This window comes from Anser anser (assembly GCF_964211835.1).
Source record: "Anser anser genome assembly, chromosome: 2".
NCBI classification, from domain to species: domain Eukaryota; kingdom Metazoa; phylum Chordata; class Aves; order Anseriformes; family Anatidae; genus Anser; species Anser anser.
Window position 1 is genome coordinate 115,319,672 of NC_139721.1, and position 21,586 is coordinate 115,341,257.

Below are 21,586 nucleotides of genomic sequence, written 5' to 3' on the forward strand. Positions count from 1 at the left end.
GGAAATCAGTAGTCCTGATACTTTAACATTTACATCGCTCAACAATTTTTTTCAAGTAAAACATTTTCTAGTAAGCCATTCAGTCATAGTTAGTCCTGAATTTGCTTAAAAAATAATTCATGTGGTTTTACTTATAAATAACAATCAGGGAAATGGTCATCATAGGCAATGGGATCATTGTATTTAACCTCTGAGCTGATTTATATGCTGAAATAATTTACTCTAAAGAAAGAATCTGAAAACGAAACTAAGTGGTTCTATTTCTTTCCTTCCATGAGCAGGAGCTTTTCAGTACTGATCTATTAATGAGGTAGACTCTGCTACAAAGTAAGGATTGATGAGGCCTAGGTACCATTTCTCATTCCACTAGTTAATCATTGCATGAGTGGGATAAATTGGCCTGATTCCTGATTTCTTTGTACCGAGTTCATTTTTGGTGATCCTAACTGATTGAGGATCAAAGCAGTACAGCAGCATCCATTGACTATAGTAAAGAACAGTGGTTTCCTATTATCAATTGTAATACAGAGGATGATAAATGAAATGACACCGATCTATAGGAACAGAAATACTTGTAAAACAGGCTTGCATTGTATTAATTCAGAATGTTAATCACCTAATGCACATTCCTTAATTCTTCCTATTTATAATAGGTAATTCAAGTACAACTTGTTATTCTGGATTTGTAACTTGTGAAGAAAGAGGTTGAGCTCAGGTTTAGCATATCAGAAATTGAGTTAATTTCAACATGTTGGTGTCTAGAATATGTCTACTAAAACACAGTCCATGCTGAAGGAAATGTTAAACCCAAGGACTTGTCAAATTCACTGAAAAATAATTTGCTTACTCTTGCTTAAATCGGGTCTGAGAAGAGATGAAAACATTTTATTCAGTTTTTTGTGTTTTCAGAACCTGAAAATTGAAGGAAAGTGCCCCAGGTACACTGCAGCTGCTCAAAGAATTTGAAGTTCATATCCTTATCTGTATTCTTCTTTCAATCACAATTGACAGGAATGACAATCTCTCTGAGAAAGTGCAGCAACCTGAGAGCAAATCAACACTTGTTCTCTGGGGTGGGCCCAGGCTATAGGCTGCCCAGCAAGCAAAGACCCATGGTACCTATCCCAAATCTTCCACATCCCCAATGTGGAGAGAAATATTAAACTCCCAGGACTTTCTGTGGAAAAGAAACCAAAAGTATTGATGATCAGGGTCAAAACTTCAATATTTTCTGACAATCCTTGTTTCACTAAAATGTTTGTTACTAACTCTGCTGTGAAGAAAATAGATAACAGGGAATGAGAAATGACTGTGGAATTTCCCGTTGTGAGAAATCCCAGGAAATGCATGTAAGGGCAGAATACTACTCTGCTACTACAGAAAAAGAGAACATGTTCCCTAAAGATAGTGGGGCTATAAGTTTGCTTTCCTTTTGCATCTCCTCAAATACTGAACAACCAGAGGGCATGAACTATGAATGGTACGTGTTCATCTGAGATATCTATGCAGAAAAGATCTCACGGTCGATACTGATAAACAAAAGACTACACTATACAGGAGAGCTGACGAGACATTTGTGCTGGTTTTGTCTGGGGTATCTTCGATACACAATCGAAGTGTGACACCACTACACAGTGGTCCTTGGCCAGATCTGCCCAGTATTTTTCAACATAAATTTACAACACTCTTTGTGACATCTGTCTACTCCTCCCCATTTGTTGGTGACTTTTCTACAGTGAGGTCAACCCTCCCTGTATTCTACTTGGCTCCTCTCCAAAACAATTTCAGGTCATTCTTCTGCAGGTAATGGCAGTTCCACATGCTTCTCCAATTCAGACCTGCAAATCACTTGTGAACAACAACAGCAAAACAACTGAAAAATATATATATATAATTTTTATCATTAATAAATAATTGGCTATAATTTTTAGAATCAGAACTTTGGCAGATGTTCTTACTCTTTTCTGGCAAACAGTATTTACTCTTTAGCATATTCAAGCGTATTCTATAGTAGCTTGCCTGAATAATTTTGAATTGCAATTGTTTGAGAGCAAAGAATTTGTCATCTTAAATTTGTTACTAACAATTTTGTCAAGTATTTAGGTTTCTTTGGAAACAGAGTTCAGCAATGCATAAGCTAATGAGTTGTTTCATTCATACATTTTTTTCATTAGCAATCGGTGTTAGTATATGTAATAATCACATCACTGTATATACTAGACATAGACACAGGATTTTAACCAAAATACTACAAAGTGTAACTTTCCTCCAGAAGAGCTACATTCAGACTGTGCCTGTTCTTACTCATGATTGTGAACTACGCTGAAAATGACTATTTTATGAAGTTTCAAGCACCCAAGAAATGAGAAAAGTGTATTACAACATGCTCTTTCTTGATACAGTCCTTGTCTCTGTAGGACAGTCACTGTACTTTGTCTACTTGGGTAGCTAAATATGGTTTTATATAAAAGTTTGAGCCAAATTAATAATTTTTCGTCACTCAAAAGGAGAGGGATGACTTCTGCTTTCCTCCATCTTCCTTTTCTAAGCACAGTTTTCACCTGCTGCTTCTGGCATTTGTCTTCTTGCACTCTGAGTTTATCCAATTTAAAATCATACATGTTTTTCCTTGGTTAGTGAAGGTAGTCATCTTACCATGAGATCACAAGAATATTGCCAAAAGGAAACTGCACTATTAAGAGCAGGGAGAAAGGGTCTCAGCCGCATTTTCCCCACACACAGTCCCCATGACAGTTTATTATTAATGAACTTACTACTGTAGGAAAAGCTTATTACTGGAGTGAGACAGTGTTGTTATTGATTTTACTCTCACATCATAGCTACATATTATTTTTTTTTAACAAAAAAAGTCTTTCATAGACTTGGCACATAATGACAGCATAATTTTTTCTTATTTTCTTTTACAGCAAATGCCCATAGTATGCAAGTCAATACCTGGCAGCTTACTTCGTAATGTACTTTAGTTAATCCAGCACTGTACCGGTAAATCTTTCCTATAAAACTGTAAAGAAAACGTGCAATTTTTCATGGTCATTATAAAGATTTTGATGGGAAAAATGAGAGGGAAAGAGATTTTAGTGTTAATGGGGGATCATTGTCAAAATAAATAATCATTATAGAGAAACACAGTGAAACATAACCATCCAAGCACCCATTGTCTGCACTGGCTTTTTGAATAAACACACATAAAATATAGCGTTGCAAAATTTTTTGCATCTTGCAAAATATTAGCAGGAATGGTCCCAGTTTTCTCTGTTAAGATGTAATCACATCTCATTTACAATACTTATAATACTGAAATTTGAAATATGATAATGAAATAATGAGAAATATTATAATTCTGGTACACATTTCATGTCTTGATAATTTTTCATAACTTTATCTTACTGGCAACCAGTGCTCTTCTTTCTTAGATATATACAGATTATTATAATTGTTTTGGAGTGTCACTGTAGGGCATTTGCTATCCCAGTGACATGCACTGAAAAGGAATTTACATCTGTGTCAGAAATTGAATTTGATTTGTTTTTGTTTGAATTAGGTTTTTAATCTCTGCTAACTACCTCGTCTCCATCTTTTGTTCACATGTGGGATGGTTAAGGAGCTCAGTAAGAGGAATAATTAGTGAAAGCAAGAAAATGTTCTATGAACACATCTGGGGGAATTTTGTGAATAATTTATTTTTATTTTGGATTTCTCAACTGGCTGAGTCACAGCCATGAGTTCTTTTCTGCTATACACTTTGTTGTTCAAACGCCTTTTAGCTGCCACTCCCAGAATAGTTTAAATTTCGTAACTGAGCATCACAGATGTCCAACAATATGATATTGTTGGGCAGACCTTTTTGAACAGAAAAAAAAAATAACATGATTAGAGCATTTCTAGACAAGAACATTTCCATTTTCTTGAACAATGTGACAGCATCAATAATAATAAATGATTAAAGCAACTTAAGAAAATGTCTTACGTGACAGTTAATTCTTTTTTTTTTCTTTAAGCTGAAAATTGCAGTAGAAATAATAACATTTCAAAATTAAAATTATGTCCCCTTCTATTCTTCACTGATCAAATAAGAAGGGGTCTTAGAGCGTAAAGAATGTTAAGTGCAGATACGTGCCAGGGACTGTTCGCCTAATCATTTCAGTCTACTGACCTTTCATTTTAAAACTAGCTTAAATATCCTGAGGCACTTTTCTAGAGACAAATTTTGTTGCTCCTGAAACTCTCATGCCTTCCTACTCATCTGAGAGTATAGTCATCAGAATATTCATCTGTAACTGTAGACAAAGAAACTACTACCACTGAAGAAAGGCAGGGGGTACGTATACAACAGAAGTTAAAGAACGCTAGAACCATGCATGCACTTACACCACTTCCTATTATAATGTTCTCCCACCCTCTTGCTGCAACAAAGTAAGCGCTCAAATGACCACAATCAACATATTTTTGATTTATTGACAACTTTAGATGGATATTATGGAAATATTCTAACTGGACTGAGATTTTGTCTGAAAAATAGCTTAAAATGAAGTAATTTCACTGAGATAAGCCTTGATGACTTAAAGTACATTGATCTTGGTGTTCTAGTACACTAAAACCCCTTTATCTCAAAGTAATAGAGGAAAAGTGTTTTGACCTATGTAGACCTACTGGGAGAATCTACTGCTAGAACAGAGAAACAATTTCTGAAACTGTAGAATAGATGCACAGAAATGCCAACTATGCTTTTCCTATATATTTACAACAAACAAACAAACAAAAATTACTGTCTGCTAGACAAGACACAACTGCTTGCCTTGGAACACGACGTAGCAGCTAGCCTCAGTTTCAGTGGTTTCTCAATCTGCTTGTGTCACTTAGACAAACCTGCTAATGTTTTGAATCTCACTGAGATTGGTTTCCTACCTTGCACTGCTCCAAGGCTGCTGCTGCAGCGTTTTTTCTTCCAAGGCCAAACTCCTCTCTATGTTACAAGCAGAATCTATTTATTTGGACCCTGTATTAAATTGCACCTCTAATGTACGTGTCTGACTCCTGTGAAACACTCATTAATAAGGAAACGTGAATCAGTTGTATAGAACATATTTAAGTGTTTTTATATTATGAACAGGAGGAAAAATACTTCAGTGCATTATGTCTACAGGAACAGAAGTACAGAGAAACCAGACAAAATATATAACCACATTTCTTAAAGATAGTACCCAGATCCCTGAATTGGCAGATGCAATTTGCTTTTTCAGTATGTGCTAGTAATTGATCATTAATTTACAAAAAGATCATTAAACCACAATTTCTTCGTTATTAAACCAAATTTAACTGTTTTGAAGATCTTGTGGAGTGGGTCACTTTTCAAAAATCATCACACTTCTTAGATGTGTACACTGTCTTCCTTCTGACAGAATTATTAACAGACAATTAACAGTTGTTTTCTTGTGTGTAGACTCCTGCTGGCATTTTAGCAAATCTGTACAAACTGCTCAAAGGCATGTTTATCTGTCATTCACTCTCACCACCCTTTTATATTTGTGAACAGACTTCCTATAAGGAATATTTTACAAGTGGGGGTACCTAGTTGTTTAATAACTATTCTAACATCAAAGTGAGACAGATAAGAAAAATGGGAATATTGCTAACCACAGCCAAGGCAAAAGAGTAGGAAATCACTCTCCAGCTGCTGTAATAGAAGACTCAGAAGTCACACGTCTCTCTTCTTGGGTTATCTCCTGACCCATATGTAACAGTTTAATGCTTCATTAGCCTCTATATTTCAAGACACAATAGTATTGATATTTCCAATGAACTAGGGATTTCTATTGGCCATAGTCATTAATCAGGGAGAGCAAAGGGCCATTTCATGACCTTTGTCTCTTTTCTTGTTTATCCTATCTTATTCTGAATAAATTAACAGTAATATGTTAGGCTTAATAACAACTTTCAGGAAGCTGCTCTAGGCTGCTTGTTCCTCTGTTAATCATATCTATATTGTATCCTGTAAGTTCCTTAATTAATGATGTAAGGAGAGGATATGAGGTTATCTGAAATCTCCTCCACCCTACTTTCTCAAGAAAAAAGACCATGTGCCCAAAAGGTTATATGCAAACTGAAAAATATAGGGTATTCCGTCAGGTGTTGTCCTCTACACAACTACCTCCAGTGATTGTCAACTCAGGAGGGCCAGGAAATTGCTAGTGCTACTACAGATAAGAAGATGTAGGACTTTCCCATGACTGCCCCAAACCATCCAGTAGTCTGGAGATAACAAAATTACCAGGAAGAACTGAGTGCTGAAACAAGTGAGGAGCCTCTACATGCTTCCAATTTTAAGCAAAATATGTGTAAACATATTTTGCACTGCAGAATTTATGTATTGTAGAAATGCAACACTGAATACCTGTAGAATATCATGGCAAACACGTCATATTTACTAAATAAGCTAAGTAACAAATAGTACTGGTAGAAAGTATTCACACTGTTTTAGAGCTTTATTTGGCTACATACAGAGTCAATCAAAATCTCCTGAAAGCATTTTACCATATGTGATTTAATAAGTAACAGTACCACTTAATCATCTTGAGATTTACTACTACATGCACGTTAGCAGACAGGTTCAGATCTGAGACGGTACTGGAAAAGCCTAGATACAAAAACATATTTAGCCTCCACAACTACATACATACAGGAACTAAAATAGAATTGAAAGGCTATTGCCCAAGTCATGAATGCTTTAATGAAGATACAACCCTTTAGAAAATGTCTTATTATCTGAAAGCTTTCTGTAATCCATTCCACTCACTATCATTTTGAACAGATTATTATCCATCTTATTGATACTCAAAACTCATCCCATATCTGGGAAAGCAAAAGCAGCAACAAAAAATGCAGAAGTGAAACTAAATGCCATCTGCATCTTTATGAAATTTGAGCCCCAGAAGCCTCAACATTTCACCTACCACCAAGTGCAGCGATGCAAACCTGATTCAAGAATATCTGACTACTGGTCAGCCTTTGCCTAGTGCCACTACAATGGAGGCACTTACTTACACACTCTCCCTCTTACACGCTCTCCCTCACTCTCTATCTTGTCTGACTGCACACACCTAAGACCAGAAATAAAAGCCTGAATCTGCTTCTGAAAGGTAGAGTATACCTTTGGGCACAGCCCTAAGCAAAGGTTGGTGTTTAATCTTCATTATGACAGTGGGAGTCACAGGAGGCACTGTGTCCCAGAGACACACCTCAGGGGCAAAAAACATAGACATCATTTCCTCATTGCTTCAAGGGGGTAATAATTTACTACTCCATCAGCAATGTTGACCATCATCTTGGGGCATGAATGAAGTAAAGCTTAGACTGTTTCTCCTTCATGTTTTCTACCTCCCTCAATGCCCTAAGATGATTGTTGATGTCAGTATGGTAGGTGGCCTGGATAAAGGAAAGAAAGCGTATCTGGGAGGGTCTTTCTTTCCCAGTTCCTTTTGTAAATGCCTAGCACAGATAAGTCACTGAAGAACCGAATCTCCCACTGAATTTATGGAAAAATTCTGGCCCCCGCAAGACCTAGCACTTCCCTTTTGATCCTTAGTTCAACATTTCTGTGTGACTTAGATTTAATGTCTCTTAGAAATTAGTTTTCTACCTAGTCATGGGCAAAAGAATAGAAGGCAGTATTTATTGGTGCAGAAGGGTGAAGTAATAAGGCCCAGAGAGAAGCAAATCATGCTTTTTCTACTTGTTTTAATTATTTCACACAAACAAGTTTAAAAACAAGACTTCTTATGCTGGACTTTAATTATATAAAAACATTAGTTACAATCATTTGTGCACTCCTAATTATTGAAAAATAACAAAAGAGGTTATAAAAGGTTGGAGATAGTTTGAATCCTGAAAGACTTCCTTTAACTACGATTTTCTCCAACCTTAGCCAGTCATAGCACTTGTAAACCTATTTTACCTATATTTTTTCTTTGTTTGCTAGCTTGTGTGGTTTTTACTTTGAGATCACCAACACATGTGAATTCTCCTGAAGGAATAATACAATGAAGAAAAATTGCTTCAATTTCACCAAAAAGGTGGTATCTGTGCTTCACATTCTTTTTCAATTAAGCTTGAATTACCTTGTCTTCATTGTTAATTTGCAATAGTTCACATGCATTGCTATCTTAAACAGAAGATCAAATTTAATGTGGTCTCTGTGGGTTGTTTCTGACACTATTGAAGCATATTGGGACTCAACACCTGCCACTAGTTTTAGATTTTCTCACTCACCTGAGCTGGTCTGTGTACTAATTCTGATCTCATTACCTTACTGGACTTGCGGAATCTATTATTGGGGAAAATTTGTACCAAATAAAGTGAATTCCAAAAATCTTCCAGGGCTTCACCTCTGAATCACACTATGTTTAAGGAAGACAATTAAATTCTGAATAATTTCCAAAACTCAAAAATGCTTCTCCCATCTTGCTTCTCCTTTAATGATCCTGACTCATGCATACAATTGCACATAAGACTTTAGGGCTTCCTTGTTCCTTTTACTGCTCCTTTTTGTTCTTATCTTATACAGTCTTCTGATGCTTGAAAATAATTATGATGAGCAAAATAACACTGTGGGTATGAAATCTAAAATACAGCGTGGCAGGATGTGTTAAAGCTTTGACCTAATAATACAAGGAAAAAGGCAAGATCTGATATTATACTTCAATCTCATTCTTGTACTGTTTTTGGCTGGAATAGAGTTAACTTTCCCTATAGTAACTTGTATGGTGCTGTGTTTTGGATTTGTGATGAGAACAGTGTTGACAACACCCTGATGTTCCAGTTGTTGCTCAGCAGCGCTTAACCAGTGTTATGGCCTTCTCTGTCTCACACTGCTCCACGAGTGAGTAGGCTAGGTTCGTCTGGGGTTGAAATATTTTTCTTCTTATTAGCTTTTATGGTGTTGTGTTCTGGATTTGTGATGAAAAAAGTGTTTTAGTTGTTGCTGAGCAGTGTTTACATAGTGTCAAGGCCTCTGTTTCTCACATAGCTTTTGCTTTACTTATTAAACTCTCTTTATCTCAAACCAAGAGTGTTCTCACTTTCACCTTTCTAATTCTCTTCCCCATCCCAGTGGGGAAGAGTGAGCAAGGGACTATGTTGAGCTTGGCTTTCTACTGGGGATAAACCACAACAGTGGCTTAACAAATCTGAAAAAGGAATAGCAGAAGGATACTAACTTTAATGATAAAAGCTGTCATACTGTGTTAGATATATATGTGTGTGTATATATACGTATATGTATGTACCAGCACAAAACATACTTTAGACTGTTTGAAACTGCTGTGTTGTCTGCCATAGAGACTTCATGGCAACAGGGTAAGTAGAACTATGTCTCTGTAATAGTTAAGAAAGTGAACAGTGGCCAGCAGGTGAGGACAGTCTTTATAATGAAGTAATTAGAACCTTTGATTATTGTTTTGTTTTTCTATAGACTATTGATCTTCATTGACAAAAACTGAGGAAGGACAACTTCTGTTATTTATTTTAGTTTGCCAGCTCAGCTGAAGTGGGAGAACTTACAAGTCTGGGCATTCCTGAAGTAGGACTGTTCTTGACTAATGCACCTTCAGGCAAATGAGCTTTGAAACTTTTTAATTTCTAAAGTAAAATACAAGGATTTGACTGGTTTCTGAATGCAAAAGAGATGTAATACATTACCATTGCTAATCATATGCAATATCTTACTTACACTGGAATTATTGACCAGAGGAAGTGCAAAATACTGTGCATTAATTCTTCAATTTTGGTTTCAAATTCGAACTCTAGAAGTATAAGTTTCATTATCAAAAGCACAGTTGGATGAATGGGATGCTATTCCATTTAATTTTCTTTCTACAGGCACCTAAATCATTTCCTCATATCAGACCTGGAACATGACAAGAAGTAATATATTAAACTTTGCCTCATCTGATAAAAAATTGATTAGTAACCTTAAAAAAACAAGATTCTTCCATTAGGAAAATCATCTGATCACTGTTCAGTTTCCGAAGAGATGGCATTTCCTTTATTGAGGAGCCGTCTTGTGAACAGCAGACATCAAAATACAGCCTATTATTGTAATGCTGTAATGTTCCTATATTATAGAGGTGTATAGGGAAAAACGTTCCGTAAAACAGCAACCAGTCTATTTGTTTTCATCTGGTTTGTATTGGTTTTAAGTTTATACACATGAATTATATGCTTTCTATTATTAATAAGAAATTAAAAGTTTATTCTGAAATGACAGAATTTAGTGCTTGGGAGAGAAAATATAGATATAATATATGATAGAAAATGGTATTGCCTAAAAGAGTTTAGGACAGAGGGGAAATAATGAACAAAATAAAAAATGCCAGTTAACATTTTATGCTGAACATATGTATTAGATTGTCCACAACAATTAACATACTTCATTATTGACAGTTTTCACACTGAAGAAAAGCTGATGCCTGCAAGAAGAACTACAGTTGGGAAGCAATTGGGATGGCAAATTAAAGTGTAATACAGGAAATAAGGTCTTGCAGGCAAGAGAGCTTTGCATAATCTAAGATACTGAGTATATGGCCTCACATACCAAGTGAAATAAAAGAAGGATAAGGTGCATCTTAATGTTTTAAAGACAATCTCTAATCTTGGCAATGTAACAAATGCAACAAGAACAAAGCCACTTCTAAAAGTTGTTCTTCCTTACAGCTATGAGTAACTTCCCATATACCAAATACAAAGCTTAAGGTAGTCTCAGTCATTCTTCTCCCACTTGGGGGTCTTTGTAAATTGTATTGCTTTAGGAAATTAAATACAGTGACCACCCTACCAAAAATATTACAGAGGACAGGGGAATACATATTTAGCAGAGATAGCTCTTTAGTTGTCATATTTCTCATTTATTTATTTATTTGCCTCCCGCACACTATCATTTAGAAATCATTTTGTTACCTGGTATATTTGAAATGTCTCAGCAGAAGCCAAAAGACTCCATTCAAAAGAAAATAAACTACAGACCTTGACATTATCGTTGCTTATTTTTTTTTTTTCGCAGAAAACGTCCTTTATTGCACTTGGTTTTGTATTAGGTGTGTACATTCTAACATGACTATTATACTACTTTCTATAGAAAATATGTTTTTAAGGCAGATTGATAGCCCATCACAAAAAGCAGATGGTTTAATACATAGTATAGCTACATGGGAAGATTCTACAATGTCTATAAAAATAAAAATAAAAATAAAAATAAAAATAAAAATAAAAATAAAAATAAAAATAAAAATAAAAATAATAATAATGGCATAGAAATGCCAAAAAAATGAAAGCTAAGAAAAGGAAAAAATAATTGTTTTCATCCAGCTGTTAAAAGATGGTTGCTTTACTGTCAGTTACTTAATTTCAGTGCTAAATAAAGTTTTTTTAAAAGCCATACAAGTGAAAGATCCAACATTTTGAAAGCATGCACGAAGGAATAACTTAAAGGAATTCTTTAAAATCCCCAAGAAGTGGACTACATGAAATCAACAGAGACCTGACAGCATAACCTCAGAAGCCCAACCAAAATGACATTTTGAATGGAAAGACACCTTATTTTATCAATATGAACCAGAGGCTACAGTACAAAGATTATGTTGTTTGGAGAAACAAGATGATATTGTTTTGATAGGATGCACATAATTGGGCAGTATTCTGTATTTGTTTTATGTGTCTGCACTTTGGCATTTTCACAGCAAATGATTGTTTATATTTGAGACCTTTATTATAAGGCACAGATTTTCATTTGACTCAATTAAATCTGCTACAGACATACTAAAAGGGATGGAAGACTTCTACATGATGGAAGATCTTCTAGGTTCTCCAATGAGAACATGGTAGATTCTTCTAGGAAGAATCCAGGAAGATGGAAGATTCTTCTAGGTTCTCTAATGCATTACAGCATCACCACACCGAACTACTAGCTCAGAGGTCTTTGTATGGTACTGCACAGTCAGAACTTTGGTACGCACAAAGCAATGTCTGCGGTGGACCCATTACCCAAGTTTACCATTAGCCACCTTCAATACTGCTTTCATTAGTAGAAGTTCAAGCACGGATCTTTACAATCCAAAATTTTTAATGCTCTCCGATCAGGACATTCCTGAATTCATAACAATTTAGTGATCATCCTAATCTGAAACTAAAAGTGCGAGGTTGGTTCATGAGCCTAAAATAAATGTTGGGTATTTGATCTTGAAGTAGATAACCCCTTCCGGCCGGATAGTCTGGCATCCATAATATCTTGTAAAATGATTTTCTTTATGACTTAAGGATGGCAGTTAGGATGACATTGTGGGGAAGAGCAATAAGGAACTGCATCTTCATAACCTTATGCACATTTTGTATGTCCTGTATTCACACTCAAAAGTGCTACTTTTTTCTTGTAGCCTGTCTGTTGTTTGTGACCTTATGAAATGAAACTGCAGCAAAGCACTTGTGGCTTACATTTTTATTTTCTACTGGCTTCTGAGAGGATATAGTTAGAGCAGTACAAATAGGTAGTTTGTCATTCAATGGCTACATCGCTAATATCAAAGCAAAAAAAAAAAGTATTGTTTTTGGTGAAATCAAAATAGAAGATCATAGAAAAAAAAGAGAGAAAATCTCAGTAGTTTCAGATAAATTTAAAGTCCTTCTTCACTCTAGCAAACATGACCTTAAAATTTAATTTCCAAGTTAATTAGCCTCAGTTTTTGCATACAGTGAACCAAGTGCAAAACAAAAACTACTGTTCATAAGAAATCATTTAATTCTGAATAGCTGGAAATCAGTAGTCCTGATACTTTAACATTTACATCGCTCAACAATTTTTTTCAAGTAAAACATTTTCTAGTAAGCCATTCAGTCATAGTTAGTCCTGAATTTGCTTAAAAAATAATTCATGTGGTTTTACTTATAAATAACAATCAGGGAAATGGTCATCATAGGCAATGGGATCATTGTATTTAACCTCTGAGCTGATTTATATGCTGAAATAATTTACTCTAAAGAAAGAATCTGAAAACGAAACTAAGTGGTTCTATTTCTTTCCTTCCATGAGCAGGAGCTTTTCAGTACTGATCTATTAATGAGGTAGACTCTGCTACAAAGTAAGGATTGATGAGGCCTAGGTACCATTTCTCATTCCACTAGTTAATCATTGCATGAGTGGGATAAATTGGCCTGATTCCTGATTTCTTTGTACCGAGTACCGAGTTCATTTTTGGTGATCCTAACTGATTGAGGATCAAAGCAGTACAGCAGCATCCATTGACTATAGTAAAGAACAGTGGTTTCCTATTATCAATTGTAATACAGAGGATGATAAATGAAATGACACCGATCTATAGGAACAGAAATACTTGTAAAACAGGCTTGCATTGTATTAATTCAGAATGTTAATCACCTAATGCACATTCCTTAATTCTTCCTATTTATAATAGGTAATTCAAGTACAACTTGTTATTCTGGATTTGTAACTTGTGAAGAAAGAGGTTGAGCTCAGGTTTAGCATATCAGAAATTGAGTTAATTTCAACATGTTGGTGTCTAGAATATGTCTACTAAAACACAGTCCATGCTGAAGGAAATGTTAAACCCAAGGACTTGTCAAATTCACTGAAAAATAATTTGCTTACTCTTGCTTAAATCGGGTCTGAGAAGAGATGAAAACATTTTATTCAGTTTTTTGTGTTTTCAGAACCTGAAAATTGAAGGAAAGTGCCCCAGGTACACTGCAGCTGCTCAAAGAATTTGAAGTTCATATCCTCATCAGTATTCTTCTTTCAATCACAACTGACAGGAATGACAATCTCTCTGAGAAAGTGCAGCAACCTGAGAGCAAATCAACACTTGTCCTCTGGGGTGGGCCCAGGCTATAGGCTGCCCAGCAAGCAAAGACCCATGGTACCTATCCCAAATCTTCCACATCCCCAATGTGGAGAGAAATATTAAACTCCCAGGACTTTCTGTGGAAAAGAAACCAAAAGTATTGATGATCAGGGTCAAAACTTCAATATTTTCTGACAATCCTTGTTTCACTAAAATGTTTGTTACTAACAATTTTGTCAAGTATTTAGGTTTCTTTGGAAACAGAGTTCAGCAATGCATAAGCTAATGAGTTGTTTCATTCATACATTTTTTTCATTAGCAATCGGTGTTAGTATATGTAATAATCACATCACTATCTATACTAGACATAGACACAGGATTTTAACCAAAATACTACAAAGTGTAACTTTCCTCCAGAAGAGCTACATTCAGACTGTGCCTGTTCTTACTCATGATTGTGAACTATGCTGAAAATGACTATTTTACGAAGTTTCAAGCACCCAAGAAATGAGAAAAGTGTATTACAACATGCTCTTTCTTGATACAGTCCTCGTCTCTGAAGGACAGTCACTGTACTTTGTCTACTTGGGTAGCTAAATATGGTTTTATATAAAAGTTTGAGCCAAATTAATAATTTTTTCATCACTCAAAAGGAGAGGGATGACTTCTGCTTTCCTCCATCTTCCTTTTCTAAGCACAGTTTTCACCTGCTACTTCTGGCATTTGTCTTCTTGCACTCTGAGTTTATCCAATTTAAAATCATACATGTTTTTCCTTGGTTAGTGAAGGTAGTCATCTTACCATGAGATCACAAGAATATTGCCAAAAGGAAACTGCACTATTAAGAGCAGGGAGAAAGGGTCTCAGCCGCATTTTCCCCACACACAGTCCCCATGACAGTTTATTATTAATGAACTTACTACTGTAGGAAAAGCTTATTACTGGAGTGAGACAGTGTTGTTATTGATTTTACTGTCTCACATCATAGCTACATATTATTTTTTTTTAACAAAAAAAGTCTTTCATAGACTTGGCACATAATGACAGCATAATTTTTTCTTATTTTCTTTTATAGCAAATGCCCATAGTATGCAAGTCAATACCTGGCAGCTTACTTCGTAATGTACTTTAGTTAATCCAGCACTGTACCGGTAAATCTTTCCTATAAAACTGTAAAGAAAACGTGCAATTTTTCATGGTCATTATAAAGATTTTGATGGGAAAAATGAGAGGGAAAGAGATTTTAGTGTTAATGGGGGATCATTGTCAAAATAAATAATCATTATAGAGAAACACAGTGAAACATAACCATCCAAGCACCCATTGTCTGCACTGGCTTTTTGAATAAACACACATAAAATATAGCATTGCAAAATTTTTTGCATCTTGCAAAATATTAGCAGGAATGGTCCCAGTTTTCTCTGTCAAGATGTAATCACATCTCATTTACAATACTTATAATACTGAGAGAAAATAGGAATGAGGAATATAGAGATCTCCTGTTATGAGTTGTTAGGGGAAGCCACATTATAAATAGTGTGAGTAACACAGTTAAACACAACCATCCAAGCACCCATTGTCTGCACCGGCTTTTTAAATAAACACACAGAAAATGTGACAGTTGAAAAGAAATTCACTAATTGTGTCACCTCAAATGTATATACACACATATAACCCTATATTATATATTATATATATATATATAAAATAATATTATATATTCTTATATAGGATTATATATATATAATATAGGATTATAGGTTTATATATATATTTTATATATATGTATAGGAAGCAAGCAAATGTGCTAAAATGCCTCTGTTACCTTCATCAGATAACTCCTTAAAGTTAAGGTATCTGTAAGGGCTTAAGGTCAAGGTCAATCCTTGATATTGCTGAAGTGCTATATATAGTCTGGGTGTAGCACAACTACCCTATTATGTTTTAAGTATAAATAGCAGAGAGTAGGCCTGTGCTGAATATTGAGGAGACAGCAGGTTTCAGCCTTAATAACAGTCATGTGGGCTCTGTCCTTTACAGGGCTGTGATAGTTGACTTAATATTATTTGTGTGGAAAAAGAATAATTACTAATTTAGCATCAGTGAAACCAAGCAGCATGTTTCTTTTTATATGCATTCCCGGAAATATTTGAATTCAAGTCTGAAATTACAGGCAGATTTTGATTAGTTAGGTAAGTTTTATTACTTTATTTATCTCACATACCTCTGTAATATACACTCAAGAAAAAAAAAATACCGACATTGCAGTAGAGAATACCTCTGTGAAACACAGGGCACAGACTTTTCAAGACAAGATAATACAAAACTAACTGGCTAAGGTGTCAGTACTGTGGCCATTTCAGTGTACAGCTCCGTGCTGGATAATTGGTTTTCCTGGGAAGCAAGATAGATATGTTATTGAGAGTGGAGTTTGAGTTGATGTAATTCTATCTGGGAGTCAACACTGGTATCTCTATATGTCACTGGCCTGCCCTCTGTACACATACCAACTTACTCAGAACTAGCTCCAGCTTTGCTATGTATAGCTGCATTCTGGGATGCAGACACATCCAAGGCTGCAGGCTTTGGGCAGAACACTATGCTTAACAGTCAAACCATTCTTTGAGTGTTAACATTGTGCCAGTTCCTCCCCCAGTGTAGTGTGAACCTCTTTATCTCACATTTGGACAATTTGTCCAGAAGGACAAACTTTTATCCAAATTCACATTATAACACTGGAATTCACAATTCAATCCATAATCAAAATGAAAAAATATATTTGTGATTAATAAATAACCAATCTAGGTATCTGAGCAATATGTTTCCGTCTCTACCTATGCCTATATTTTATTTCAGATAAACTACACAATCTCTGGGATAAAGAGCATCTGTGATTGTCATATTTGATGAGAATACTTAGACCTTGGCTTTCTATAAAATGAGAAGCTAAACAAGACTCTTATGTCTTACATGGAATTTTTGAATTTGCTCTGGAAAAAGGTCTTAAGTATTATAAATTAAAAATCAAGATACAAAGAGATAAAGTGGATTACCTAAACTGAATGAATACCTGAAAAACTGATCTGAGACCAGATTAGTACTTCTTCATGTCCCTGTCATTGCTTTTAAAACTACAGACCCTAAGGAGGGGTGGCTATAGTAAGGGTGTGCCTGTGGTCTTGCAGTTATGCGCAGTGCAGAAGTATGTACCTCTCATTTAAATTAATACAGTGTAACTGGAAGCAAGGCTTTGAAACTACATCCCTCTTCCATTACATAGCACATTGGATAAACCAGCTAATGCGATTTGATGAAGTTTTATTGGCTGAAAAGCTGACTTAAAAAGGGAATTGGTTTTACCTTTTTTAAAAAGCTGCAACACTACAGCCAGCTTTAAGAAATGGATGCCTTTGATATCTGACTTCAAATTTCAAAGCAAAGTTATTCTGTTACAGTACACACAACTGGGGATAGCTAAACTTTCTGTTAAGTGACCTACTGACAGCAGAGCTGTAAGGCATCTAACAGTTTCAAAAGATAAAAAGCATTAAAAAAAAAACACCATTGTTCTCAGGTTGCATAAAATAAACACACAGACAAAAAGGTCTGTAAACACAGAGAAAGGATTTCCCGCAAGTTATATGGGTTGTTCAGAGCTTTTAACTGAATCAAATTGAGCCAAAAGAGCAACATTGCTAGAGACATTTGAACTCCAACACAAGGGGATGTGTCTCAGTCTGTATGTGCACATATGAGTAAAATCATAGTATTTCCTACCCGTCAGTTGCTGCAGATGATATAACAGTGTGTTTGCACAAAAGCAGCTTCCTTTTACTGATATTTATGCATTTTCTTTTTTGTATGTATTAAGCACTGAAATCTTGGTTTTACTGTCTGAATCAATGAATATGTTACTGATTGGCTTACTGGACATCAGTAATGTATATTCCTGATACTAGAATGTAAGAACATATCCATTTAATGTTTTAATCAACAGACACAGGAGTCTCAAGACTGTATCCTGTAACACTTCATACAGAAACAATCTTGGAAACAATCATAGAAGATGAACAAAAGCTAGTCTGTTCAGACTTAGCAATAATGAAATGTACTTCATAAGAAAATTTTAAACTAGTTATAAATACTTGCTAATGTGGATCTAATTTATATATTTTAAAAGGCCTTTTCCTACATGGGAACGAGAACATGCTGAAATACATGATTTTGTGAGAAGTGAACATAGTAGGGAAGAACTTTTTTTTAAGCAAAGATTAAGGCTTACATCAAAGTAACCATCTCTCCCCAGACCTCATGCCTTCCAGTTACATGAAGTTATGAAGGAGAAATAATAATATCTTTACTTTTCACACTGGCCTGACTGTGCCTGACTGCCTTTTTAAACTAAGTGGCAGCACCTGGACAGGGGGTTGTAAATAATACAATAGACACGTGTAAGATGTACAATACTGATTGCTTCATTCTACTGAAAAATGCTATAGCAGGGAGCAAGAGACAATATTGGGAACAGACCCAGTATGGTAACATGGACTGTCTTATAATCACTCACAGACCGTATTTGCCAGTTACGTGCCACGTAACTTTGGTATGTGAATGTCCCTTCTTCAAGTAAAATAAGATTACAGGAAAACTCTGAAAAACTTGGTAGAGATTTTTGATGCTAGAACCTGTTCATTAAATCTCCACATCTTGGGACTAATTGCACAAACAGAATGATATAAATATGACACGAAAGTATTCGGAACTGACATAGAGTGATTTTTTAAGGGAAAAGAAAAAGAAACACAATTAACTTTTCAAGTTACTATATAAAGAAACATTTTAATAGCATTTTTGCACTTACCGCATTCCTGCACTAAGGCAGGATTTTTAATTCTCAATCAAACTAAATAATATTTAACACATAGCTGTTCCTTGGATTATAAGGAATTCTGTCTTTTCTGGAGGATTATATTAGGTGGCGTGCTCTATATTGAGTACAATGTAAAATTCATAGTAAAATAAGCTCATATGAGATCATAAAAATTATGAATGATAAGATACGGCTCAGTCAGATCATTTTGATCATAAAGGACTACAGAGTATTCATACTGTGCTGGTAAAATTATCTGAGCCTCTGGTGTGTGTTCATCAGTATCCTATCTCAAAGTAAGCTGAGGAAGGTATCTGCCCAGTTACTGATTTCCTTTTGCATTAAGGTATTATTTATAATTCATACTCACAGCAATTGTAACACTCCCCTTTGACCTGTAAAGAAATTAGGGAAGAACACCTTGCCAGTCTGTACAGGATCTCTGTGTAGTTAACACTGTTGTTTTACCAACCTTTCCTGTCATACCTAATCCTACTACTATTCTCTCTTGTATTCCCAAAATTGCAATTTATTCTACGGTTCTGAATCTTTGCTCCACTTTCTTTTCTATTCCCATACACCCTGATAGACAATTTCTCTTTGGCTTTACTTAAAAGGACCTTCACACATCTCGCTCGGAGGTACTCTAGAGTCTTCCACTACCTTTTCTCAGGTTTGACTTAAATTTTATTTGCTACCTTGATTCAGCATATGCATGACCTTCTTTTAGCCTCCTGGGACTTAGAGACATGCAAACAGGACTGTCTTTGTGCCTCCATGCAGGTGAAGTGGCCACTCTTCTTGTAAAGAAAAGGTTATATAGTGCTTGGACGCTCCTTAGCTGTAGCTGTACCTCATCCTGTTGCTGCTGTTGCTTTTACACATGCCTGTGCTCTGGCTCAGGGTCAATCTGCAATGATTTACATTAATTCATGCCATGTCTTCGATGTCATACATGATTTTGGTCAAACGGCTTACCTTTACTGGTCCCCTGTTATGAACAGTTGTTATATGGAAGCTTTTTTACAACCCTGTCTTCTATCCTCTTCTTCAGATGTTGTTAAAATGTCAGGCCCATGTTACCCCTTATGATGACACCACACAAGAAAATGACCCGGCTAATCATTCTGCCAGGACTGTGGACTATCTAGTCCTCAGGCTACAGATCTTATTCATATTTGTCCCTCTGAAATCTGACTCACATTCTCTTTCAGAGTTTTCATTATTGCAAAACAATGCACTTGCAACTGAGAAGGACTCTTGGATCTGTGGTGACTGCCAATTACAGCTAGATTCTTCATGGCACTCTCAGATGTCTCCACCTGCCGAGGCGATCGGCTCTGGGGCAGACGCGTTCTGCAGCAGAGCGGAGGATCGAGACAGGCAGCGCTTTTTTTGGGCATCGAGGCCACTCGAAGCAGCCGAGGGAGCCGCCGGGACCCGGCAGCCCTCGCGAGGGAGGCTGACGAGGCGTAGGAGGAGCCAGCAGCGCCCCCTCCCCGGCCGTTCAAAGGGAGCCCCTAGGGAGCGCGGGGGACCATGGCACGGCGCGTCAGAAGGGCGGGGCGCGGCAGTTAGGGCGGCAGTGCGCGCACGCAGGGCGAGGAGGGGGGGCCCCTCACTGCTCTCTTGCAGCGGTCTTTCCCGTCGGTACTGGTACTGGTAGCCTGCTTGCGAGAAACCTGGCCATGGTATCGACCAGGCAGAAAACCATGGCCTCCGCATCTCTTGAGGCCTTTCCAGCCGCGGTCGCCGATGTGGCTACTCAGACGGAGGGCTCGGGGAAACACACCGCCGTCCAGGTCTTGGGCTGCAGGGTGTGCCCGAGTCTTCTGTCCGTATCCAACAGCAGCAGCGAGGGGTATGCCTGTGGGAGGTGTGCCCAGGTTGAAGAGCTGCTCAAACAGGTAGCGGAGCTTTGGGAGGAGGTGAGCAGGCTCAGGAGCATCAGGGAGTCAGAGAGGGAAACTGACTGGTGGAGGTGTGCTCTACCCTCTCTGAGACAGACTCAGGTGCCTGCCGCAGGGCAGGTGCCTCCTGCTACGCAGAAGACAAAAGTCCCCTCATCCCACCAGGCAGTAAAAGGGGACCTAGGCCACAGGGGGGAATGGAGGCAGGTTCCTGTTCGGGGTGGTAGGCGAGCCCCGTCCCTGCACACCTCACCTTCCCATCTACCCTTATGTAACAGGTACGAGGCTCTAGAACACCATAGTCAGAACAATGAAGTAGACGAAAGCCCGTCCCAGTTGGAGAGGGTGTCTAAGGCAAGGCAACTTACCCCCTGCATTGCTACATCATCTGTCAAGAAGGACAGAAGGGTTATTGTCATGGGGGTCTCCCTTTTGAAAGGGACAGAGGGCCCAATGTGCCGACCGGACCCAACTCACAGTGAAGTCTGTTGTCTCCCCGGGGCTCGGGTGAGAGACTTAGCTAAGAAGGTCAAGTGCCTGGTACAGCCCACCGGCTACTACCCGCTACTGGTCTTTCAGGCTGGTAATGACGAGGTAACAATGAGAAGTCCGAGAGCAATCAAAAGGGACTTTAGGGCTTTGGGGCGACTACTTAAAGGATCAGGTGCACAGGTTGTGTTTGCCTCTGTCCTTCCGATAGGGGGGATCGCTGCTGACAAGCGGTCTCACCACATTAACATGTGGCTTCGGGACTGGTGCGACCGACAGAACTTCAGGTTTTTCGATCATGGGAAGGTCTATGTGACGCCAGGCCTGCTGTCACCAGATGGGATGCGCCTCTCTCAGAGAGGGGTAAGGATTTGGGCTCAGGAGTTGGCAGGGCTGATAGATAGGGCTTTAAACTAGAGTTGAAGGGGGAAGGGGATAAAACCAGGCACACC